Genomic DNA, 10956 nt, shown 5'->3' with positions numbered 1-10956 from the left:
GTCTTTTCAAGATGCCGTCAACCCAAAATCTGGAGCTGCTCCATAGGTGAGTGGAGAGGGATTTAATGGACCCCTAGAATGATTGAGTTCTTTAAGTTCCTAAAGAAAGCAAAAGGTGAAACAACCTCATCCATCACTCCGGTAGCCTACCTGTCTCTGTGTGTTTCTCCTGCGCTGTCCGGTAGAAGCGGCAGACCCCCTGCACACAGATGACGAGAGCTCCACAGGGGAATCCAGAGAGAAGCGTGTCCCGTTGTTTGACTGTTTATTCTATGGTTTTTTTCCTTCACTGACACACTTGTTCCCCTTCTCAGTGCCAAGTCCCAGGACCTGCTCTGCTCTGGACTTAATGCGTAACATCGGATCAAGCTATTATCCCAGGTTAGTTAACAACCCAGTGAGAAAGAATTATCTTATTCATGAATGGACATTTCTGTTTATTGAATATCACCGTGACGCATGGAATTTGTTGCTTTAAAGCCTTCTTTGTATGTTCACAGATAATCCTTCACTTTCTTAATAGTATGGAATGCATAGGGTGCTCTGCTTTGTTGTCAGACAGACAGACAGACAGACAGACACAGACAGACAGACGTAAGTAAACCCTGGCAATTAAAGTACTCAAACCCACTTCCGTGGTACTTCCTATGTGTCTCCAGGACCACATTTTGCATCACACACACACACACACACACACACACACACACACAGAGTCATGATTGCAGGCCATTCGAAAGAATGCAGGTTTAAGACACTTCCGCATTGGAGTCAATTAACACATACGGAGCTACCCCTTGTATGGAAGACATTTATGTGTGATGAATGGTTTACATGTTAGATTAGGGGATGCAGAAAAGCCTTGTAAATTAATTGTAAATGATTTACACATCATTTATAACAGGTGAGGAACACTTTGTAGTTTGTACTTCAATGCTTTTTACTACAAGTAGATGACTTGCAACACATTAGTGATATGTTAAAATAGCACTTATTTAAGCAATATTACACTCAAAGGTGTACTGTACCGTGGTTATTGGCACGACAGTGATGCGTGCATGAAGTACAAGTACAAGCATCACATGTCTTCATTTGATGTAGCTACATAAATTAAGACATTACTGTTTGTTTTATTTTGTGTGTTACATAGGCTACATATTGGCCAAGTTATTAGTTTGTTTATGGGCTAGAAATTCTGTGGGGTTACAGGCAATATATATAGGCTGGCAGAATTTTGGCCGCTGCTGTTCTCTGCTGAACAGACCGGCCTTTGGAGTGATATTTTAGTTATGAGGGCAGAAAGGCTATAGGTGTGCTGTCATGCTCATTTGAGAACAGTCCTTGACCAATCAGATTGCTTGGTTGGAACTACATGTTGTATAATAATAATCTACAAATGTATTGTAGCACTTATTAATAATCTACAAATGTATTATTATTGTTTTGTAAATGATTAGTTCATCATTTACTGAAGACTTATAAATGACTTGTGACTGGAAGCTATTATCAAGTTTTTTTTTTTTATTAGGCCTAACCATTTTCGCAGTCAAGAAGAAGAAGAACTGGACAGACAAACCCATCTTTATTTATCACATGAACATATGCCAGCCACACACACACCCATGCTGACGGTGGCTGGTGTCTCTGCATTTATCCCATCCAGGCTTGTCCTCCCTCCGGGGGGCAGGCCAGGAGCAGTGGGCAGCTTTCCTGTGTACAGCGCCAGGGGACCAACTTCAAATGTTGTCATCACTGATCAAATGACGATCTTCTGCATGTTTTTAGGGAAGGGGGGGGGGGGGTCCATATCTATGTTGTATGGAGGAACCCCAGGGGAGCACGGGGAGAACATGCAAACTCCACACAGAAAGGCCCTTTTGACGAGATAGCCCACCTGGGCATGGGCACTGAAGACATGTCAAAAACACTTGTCAAAAACAGTACTGTCACTTTTTAACTAGTGTCTACTTCACTCACCTACTGTTTAGGGATGGGCATCGAATTTCGAATTTTTGAATAATCGTTGTTATTATCAAGGTCGACTTTTATTATTGAAAGTCGAAATTCGATTTTTTTTTTTTTTGAGTGAAATGTTGCATTGTCTCCCCTGATTCTAAGTATAGTCGAATCGCTTGGTTTGAGCAAGTAAAACAATTTTTATAAGCATTTTAAGCAAGGTTTATGGAAAAATGAATGGCGGATGAAATCCCATGAAGAGGGAGAGGGGGTGACTTTGGCACCCCTTTGGCACTCAGACCTGAGCCTACTAAATATTTAATGAACCACTCATGATTGTCGAAACTGTTTTTTATTTTCGAAAATGTGAATGTCATGTAATATGTTCTTTACTTCAGTGGTGCAATGCTTGTTTGAGCTAAAAATCCACAGCAGAAGCTTTTTCTATTAATTAATAAAGCCTTAGACTTAGAATCAGGGGACACAATGCAACATTTCACTCACAAAAAAAAAAAAAACATTTTTAATTTTTTTTACATTTTTATTTTCGAATTTCGATTAAAAGTCGACTTTGGCCAGCGAATTTCGAATAGTGTTTTTGCTAGAAATGCCCATCCCTACTACTGTTTTATTCTTCAATATGGTTAGAAAGTATGCAAGGAGACAGAGAGGGAGAGAAAGCTCTGTGATCCTGTCCCAGGCCACTAGGGGGTCACATGTGCTTCCACTCAAGATTCAAGATTCAAGATTTTTATTGTCACTCCATGGTACAAGTATCATGTGTGAAATTCTTGTGCTGTGGACTCCGTTTACAACATAGTACAAATATAACAGGGCATATGAGTGCAAAAACAACAAGAGACACAACAAGCAATAAGGCAGTATAGTGATAAGACAAGTCAGAGACAGTGGCATATTCACTGCACATAGGTGCACATGTCGTGTGCATACTTTAGACGTGCTTAAACATTTTAAATTCTGCGTATTTGACATACAGGTGCAAATAACATATTCCTTATTAAACATACAATTAAACTCAGCATTTTAAATTCGGCGTATTTGACATACAGGTGCAAATAGCATATTCCTTATTAAACATACAATTAAACGTTAGACATACGTAATGGTAGCAGCTACAGTACGGTACAGTGCAGCTACTACACTATTTGTGTATGTTAAGGAGTCTCGTGGCCTGCAGGAAGAAACTGTTCCTCAAGCGATTTGTGCGTGCTTTCGGAACCCTGTATCTTCTCCCTGAGGGTAGCAGGGAGAACAGGCTGTTGTGGGGATGGTTTGTGTCTTTGATGATCTTCAGGGACCTCCTGAGGCACCGCTGTTTATACAGTTCATGCAGATCTGGCAACTCACATTCTGTTACGTGCTGGGCCGCGCGTCTCACTCTCCGTAGCGCCCTGCGGTCCATGGTGGTACAGTTCCCGTACCAGGTGGTGAAGCCGCCAGTCAGCAGGCTTTCAATGGTGCCTCTGTAGAAGTCCCTGAGGATTTCTTTCCTTAGCCCAAATTTCTTCAGGCGCTTGAGTCCGTATATTCGCTGTTGGGCCTTTTTGACGACAGTGGCGGTGTGGCCGGCCCAAGTCAGGTCCTGGTGGATATTGACTCCCAGGTACTTGAAGCTGTCCACCCTTTCCACCACTGTGCCGTTGATGGTGATTGGGGGGTGTGTGCCCCCCCCCCTCCTGTAGTCTACAATGATCTCCTTGGTCTTGGAGACGTTCAGAGAGAGGTGGTTGTCCTGGCACCATTGTTCCAGGGCCCCCACCTCCTCTCTGTAGGCCGTCTCGTCGCTCCCCGAGATCAGCCCCATGACTGCTGTGTCGTCTGCAAACTTCACGATGGTGTTAGAGGTTTGAGTCGCCACGCAGTCGTGGGTGTAGAGGTCGTACCAGAAGGGGCTGGAGACGCACCCCTGGGGCGCTCCTATGCTGATGGTCAGTGGGGAGGAGGTGAGGTTGCCCACCCTCACCACCTGGCGGCGGTCTGTCAGGAAATCCAGGATCCAGTCGCACATTGCTGTGTCAAGTCCCAGGTCCTTGAGCTTGCATACCAGCCTGGAGGGTACTATGGTGTTGAATGCTGAGCTGTAGTCCACGAACAGCATTCTTACGTAGGTGTCCTTCCCCTCCAGGTGGGACAGGGCGGTGTGGAGCACGTGTGCTACTGCATCCGCTGTGCTCCTGTTGGGGCGGTATGCGAATTGTAGCGGGTCGTGGTCCGGGGGGAGTGTGGGGCGGATCTTTGATATGACCAGCTTTTCAAAGCACTTGCTGGCTATTGGCGTGAGGGCTATTGGGCGCCAGTCGTTGAGGCTGGTCACTTTCTGCTGCTTGGGAATGGGGATGATTGTCGCTGCTTTGAAGCAGGAGGGAACTCGTCGGAGGGAGAGAGACTGGTTGAAAATGTCTGTGTATACGCCTGCCAGCTGGTGGGCGCAGGCCTTGAGGACCCGCCCGGGGATGCCGTCCGGGCCGGCCGCCTTGCGAGGGTTGATACGCAGGAACGACCGGCGCACCTCCTCCTCAGTGATGGTGAGAGGGCGGTCTGGGTCTGTGGGGGGGGTTGGTGGTTAGGTGGGGATGGGAGGGGGTGGGGGTGCTGAGGGGTGGGGGGGAGGGGGGGGGGGAGAGGTGGCGGGGAGAGGAGGGCAGTGGGGGGGGGAGAGGAGGAGGGGTGGTGGGGGGGCGGAGGGGGGGAGGGGTGGTGGGGGGAGAGAGGTGGCAGGGGGGGAGGAGAGGAGGGGAGGGGTGGTGGGGGGAGAGAGGTGGCAGGGGGGGGGGAGAGGAGAGGGGGAGGGGGGGTGGTGGGGGAGGAGAGGAGGAGGGAGGGGGGGTGGTGGGGGGGGAGGAGAGGGGGGGGTGATGGGGGGGAGGAGAGGAGAGGGGTGGGAGAGGAGGGGGGGAGGAGGGGAGGTGCTCTGGCAGAGGGGTCAAACCTGGCGTCGAACGCGTTGAGTTCGTCTGGCAGGGTGGGTGACTCGTTGTTGTTTTGCTGTTTTACCCCTTTGAAGTCTGTTGCAGCATGGAGGCCTCTCCACAGGTGTCTGGGGTTGTTGGAGTCCAGTTTTGCCTCCAGCTGCCTTCCATATTCTCTCCGCGCTTTTTTTATTGCTTGTATTGTTCTGGGGTCCCGGACTTGAAGGCGGTGGTCCGAGCGTGGAGTGCAGCCCGGACATCACAGTTAATCCAGGGTTTCTGGTTTGGCATTATTTTGTTTATTTTTGGGGGGATTATGTCCTCTGTGCATTTTTGTATGAAGCCTGTTACCGTGTCTGCCTATTCGTCCAGGTCTCCTGCAGCCTTGAACTCTTCCCATGCTGTTTGGTCGAAACAGTCTCTCAGGATGTCCTCTGATTGGTCTGACCAGCAGTGGGCGGTTCGGAAGGCCGGGGGGTGTCGCTTGAGCTGTTGTTGATACCTGGGAACGAGCAGGATGGAGGCGTGGTCCGATCTGCCGAACGGGGGGCGGGGGGTCGCCTTGTAACAGTGTTTGATGTTCGTGTAGCACTGGTCCAGTGTGCGTTGTCCCCTTGTGTGGAAGTTGATGTGCTGATGGAGTGAAGGCAAGCGCTTCCTCAGGTTGACTCTATTGAAGTCGCCTGCCAGTATCATTGCTGTTTCCGGTTGTTTGAGCTCCTGTGCACTGATCGCGTGGTGGAGTTCCTTGGCTGCGTTTGTTGCGTTGGCTTGGGGGGGGATATAAACTGCAGCAAGGGTGACTGACGTGAATTCCCTCGGACTATGATACGGTACACATTGGAGCATAATATTCCAAGTCCGCTGTGCAGTGCGTTTCAATGTTAGTGATATTCGCACACCAGTTCTTGTTTATCATCAAACACACGCCGCCGCCCCTCGCTTTCCCGGAGCGCTCTTTGTCTCTATCTGCCCTATGTATACTGAAGCCGGGGATTGTAATGGTATGATCCGCAGTGTCGGCTGAAAGCCAGGTTTCAGTCAAACACAGGACGTTACATCTCGCTATGTCCGTTTGGAATTGTGCCCTTGCTCTCAATTCACACATTTCTCCAGAGGCAGAGAGGTGATTGGTGCCAGGCACAGCAAACATTACTGTGGTATTGGTGGTTGATGGAATTGAAATCGACCCAACTATTAAGCCTGGATTATGCTTGACGCTTTGGCCGGCCGCACGGAAATGAGAGACACGGAATCCGACGAGGAAACGTGTGGAGCTTGTATACTCTGTGTGGGTTTCTGCAGGCGGAATTGAGCGCGAGTCTTGAAAACTCCACTTTGTCCGCCCGTCCGCGTCCGCGTAGTTACAAATTTCGGCGTGCGCACGGCCGCTCGAAAACCGTCCGCACGGAGCCTTGCGGAGGGGCGTGTCTGCTGATTTGACGTCACTTTTCCGCGCGGACACTCGCATTCCTCGCTGATGCGGAAAGCATAATGAGACCTTTAGGCTACATCAGTTGATAGTCTGATAGTTTGATAGTCCAATAGTCCAATGTTGTGTTCATAGCATACCGCCATGATAAATCTATATTGTGCTTTTTTAAATTGTATTACACTAAATCATGTTCTTGTATTTGTGTGTAAGTGCCTATTTTTAATTACCGGTAAGCCTGTTTGATTTATATGTATCAGATCTGGTAGAACCTTTGCTATTCTATAGCTTATAAGTTTAGTTATCATTTTATTATCACAATTGATAATTGATTATAGGTCTATCATCTGGAGGGGAGATTTACCTGGTTTTAATATAACATAATGTTTCATACATGGATCTAGGGAGGACTGAGTTATTTGATTTGACATAGGCTATATCGTGTCATTTCGAATGAATAAGGAACCAATTTGCTCCAGAATGTTGAGTAAAATTCAAGGGAAAACCGTCCATATAGCCTACCTGGGGCTTTTTAAATGTTTTATTGTTTGTACAATTCCTACCTCGGATATTTTTGATTGCAAATGTTCCTTTTTTATCACGGGAAAGTTGTTTTAGTTTTATTGTGTCTAAAAAAGAACATGGATCTACTCAATTGTTTTTTTCTGATTTATATACATTTTGCTTTTCCCTCCTCGCAGTTGCCCGGCCTCGCCCGCTGCGCGGGTTCGCATACGTAGCTCGGCCGCGTAGTGCAATTGTCCACTGCGCGAAGCCCCTCTCCAATTAATAATAATAATAATAATAATAATAATAATAATGCATTCAATTTATATAGCGCTTTTCTAAGTACTCAAAGTCGCTTTACACACAGAGTAAAATCATTTAATAAGTACATTTGTAATAGGAAAATAAATAGAAAATAAGTGATGGGGTTAGCAGGTGAAGGCAAATAATAGTATATAATATATAATAGTAATAATTAATAGGTGTGAGATGGCATTTCTGTACACCTATTTTTCATTATGACTCTGGTATTAGATACACGATAAAACACTCAAATGACTATGGACAGTGTATGTACAGTTGCTTTGCTTCTTTTTATTCATTTCTTTACTTCTCCAATGTACAGTAGTGTTATTGGAAGATAAGATGACAAAAAGGCACAAATTCACAATAAAAGAAAGAAAAAAACAGGAGACAAGTCAACAGGGGAGAGAGAGAGAGAGAGAGAGAGAGAGAGAGAGAGAGAGAGAGAGAGAGAAAACTAGTTTAAAAACAGTTGGGGGTTCTAGAATAATTTGGTTTCATACAGTATACTCTGATTATGAATTGAGGAATCTAACAATGAGATATCTATGAGATTGTCTCTTTTAAACCATTTGATCTCTCACAAGTTTGTAAAGGTACAGTATCTTCAGGCTCTTAAAACGGACCTACTGTCTTGTGTTTTTGAACAATCATATCTGCCTAATTGCTTTTGCCTTCCTTCTGGCTATAAACACCAACCCTCTCAAGATGTAGAATCGTTCCCCCGATCCCCATCGCTAACTGAGCCGAGGCTCCACTTCAGGCCGGTACCATCAGCTAATTATACGGATCAATGAACTGACCCAAGCTGCCTTTATTGTTCCTTTTCAGTGAGAGAAGTGAGTGTAGTTCAGAGACTGACGACAGAGGTACAACAACATATCAGAACAAAAATATATTCAATACACTGTCCTGCCAATGAGACGTCATATGGATAAATATCCAGAAATATTTCACAGATACAGCATTAATTGCTGGGTTATCACTAAAATGGGTACCAAAATAATCTATAATATATAGGAATGCCCTTTTTTGTCCATATACCTCACATTATTTCTCAAAATTCCTTTTCAGGATTACATTTCTGCATGGCTACTGTCCTATATCCTAGGACAGTATATCCTGACTATATCCTAGTCGACTCATACCTCACTGATAGCAACTTTCTCAATGGTAGCCTGTGTAGTGCCTAAAGTGTAGCTATAGGATCTGAGCGTCAACAGGGTGTGCTCTAGGCTTGGCAGGACAGTCTGATCTATATATATGTGTTCATCTACATTAATTTATATACTATTTATTTACAATATCAATACATACAGTACATCCACAAATCTCCATGATTAAGTTGGTAGCCCGTGCCATCACAGACGCTGAGTAAGATGGTGATATGAGAGAGAGAGATAGAGAGAGATAGAGAGATAGAGAGAGAGAGAGAGAGAGAGGGAGGTGGAGTGGTTGAACTTCCAGGGCCAGCATTCTTTAGGCAACAGCAAATGGCTCGCAACAACGATTTATAAACTCAGTTTGACAGATATACAAGTAAAAAAAAAAAAAAAAAAAAAAATCAACACTGTTGATGTTCTATTGAAGCAAACCACCACTATGATGATGCGTGAATGACGGGATGAATGAATCCCCGAGCATTTTGTCTTTCTTTCATGGACATACTGTATTGGCTACTGTGCTTGGGAATGCATAGGCTAACCATGGTACATGGTACAACTGCTTCCACGCTACCTTGTCACATGGTCTGTGAAATCATGTTCATCAGCAGTTACAGTGTGTGATGTCATGCAGGCGGGCAAAGACACCAACGATACTGCTACTGGCTGTTCACTCGATTTCTAACGCTAAGCCATAAGCTTAGAACCTCAAATAGCTTATGTTGGAAATCAACATCTGCTCAATTCACCCATTGATGGTGAAACGGTAATAATACATGACTGATCACAACTCAAGGGGCCCTGGAAGAAATAAAGTCACTGCTGCACTTTAAAGAAAAGAAGGGGGAACAAAATCCTAATTCTGCGAATATAACTTAAGGGAGCCTTAGGTGAACCCTAACAAATAAATAAATAAAGTGATTTTTTTATTATTTGTTTGGCTCTGTGGAATAGCCTACACAGCATCAGATTAGAATTAAATGACATAAAATTAGATCATCTGCTGTAATTTGCAAAAGTTCGATTCTTCTCCAGACTGAGCCAAATTGGTCACAATTGATCGAGCTGACACCCTCTACTAGTGGAGAAAGCTACTGAGGTCAGACTGATATATTGGTTTGTCAATACATCAGGCCAATATATTATATATATATATATATATATATATATATATATATATATATATATATATATATATATATATATATATATATATATATATATATATATATATATATATATATATATATATATATATATATATAGCATAGACGTTTTCATCTTGACAACATAAACATTCTAAATTGCCCCTAGCTAACTTCCTGTTGCAGTGTATACAGTCTATGATGCTAATACAAAAGCTGACAGGAAATAAGCTAGGTTTCAAACTGTTCCCAGCAACACAATGATTTGGAAACCTATACTGTAGCTTCATGTCGTCCACATCTCTGATCAATTTGATGCAGTTTGTCTGATCAATGTTTGCCGATCTGAGCCCTTCACTGGAACTGAATACAATTTTGTATAATGCTGTTAGAGGCGCTGTTTTAATTAAAAAAAACAGATTAAAAAACACGAATATGATCAAACTCTTAGGCTGTGGCCACACTGATCCATGGTGCCTGTCCGTCTTTGTTAATGTCTCTGTTCACTTTCATTCATTTTCAAAGACAGCTGTCTGTCCGTGGAGCACTGATGACGCGTAGCAAATTTGCATACGTTTTGATGGACAGAAAGTTCAAGGGGGCTGAACTTTTTCTGGATGGACGGATTGATTGGACGGTCTGTTCTCAGAGCGGAAATGGACGAGAGGAAGTCACCGCCATGACAGTTGCCCGCAACTCTAAAAACTTTATTTTAGAGCTACAATATTGTTCTAATATCAACAACTAGCCAACATATATCAAAGCTGGTGGGCTTTATGGAAAGACCATGACTCGAACCGGTTAAAAGTTATTGTTGCGGCGTTTTAAACCTGGCGAACACTTAGTTAGCAAACATAGCTCACAGCGAACAGCTATGGCTAACAGCTATGTTCCAGCTCTGAGCCCACGTCCTCCAGACTACAGAGTGCCGCGTGCTGCGCTTCCCCAGGTCATCTCAAAAACAACACAATTGACATACATCTATCCGTTTTATAATTCTGTCCATTTTCTGACGGATCAGTGTGGCCACGGCATTATCAGTCAAACCCTAGTAGCTCCAGTGGCTATAGCTTGGCTTCCTCCACTTGCGACCACTTATACTGTGATGAGAACAGCAAAGGTTTACTGTGCGAGAATGATCATCCAATCACCTCCACTGTGTTTTTTGGCCATGAAAGCTCCAGTTTACTTTGTACGATCCAGACTTATTAACCTAAATTAACACTGATCCCTTTGAAACGTGTTCATATGGTGAAGAGATGTGGCGGAGGAGAAGTAAGGAGAGGATGGAACAGAGGATATTAAAGACAATCGAGGATGAAGGAGGGCAAACAGACGTCAACAAGTGTGAGTAGATCACTACTCCAAAGACACCCTACATCACACACACGCGCACACACACACACACACACACACACGCACACACACACACACACACACACACCCATGCATACACTACTACAAGACGACAGACTTCAAACTCCAACCTGCACCGTCCAAACAGAATCCTTAGTTTATGAATA

This window comes from Poromitra crassiceps (assembly GCF_964638095.1).
Source record: "Poromitra crassiceps genome assembly, chromosome: 1".
NCBI classification, from domain to species: Eukaryota; Metazoa; Chordata; class Actinopteri; order Beryciformes; family Melamphaidae; genus Poromitra; species Poromitra crassiceps.
Note: the sequence above shows the minus strand (reverse complement) of the source record.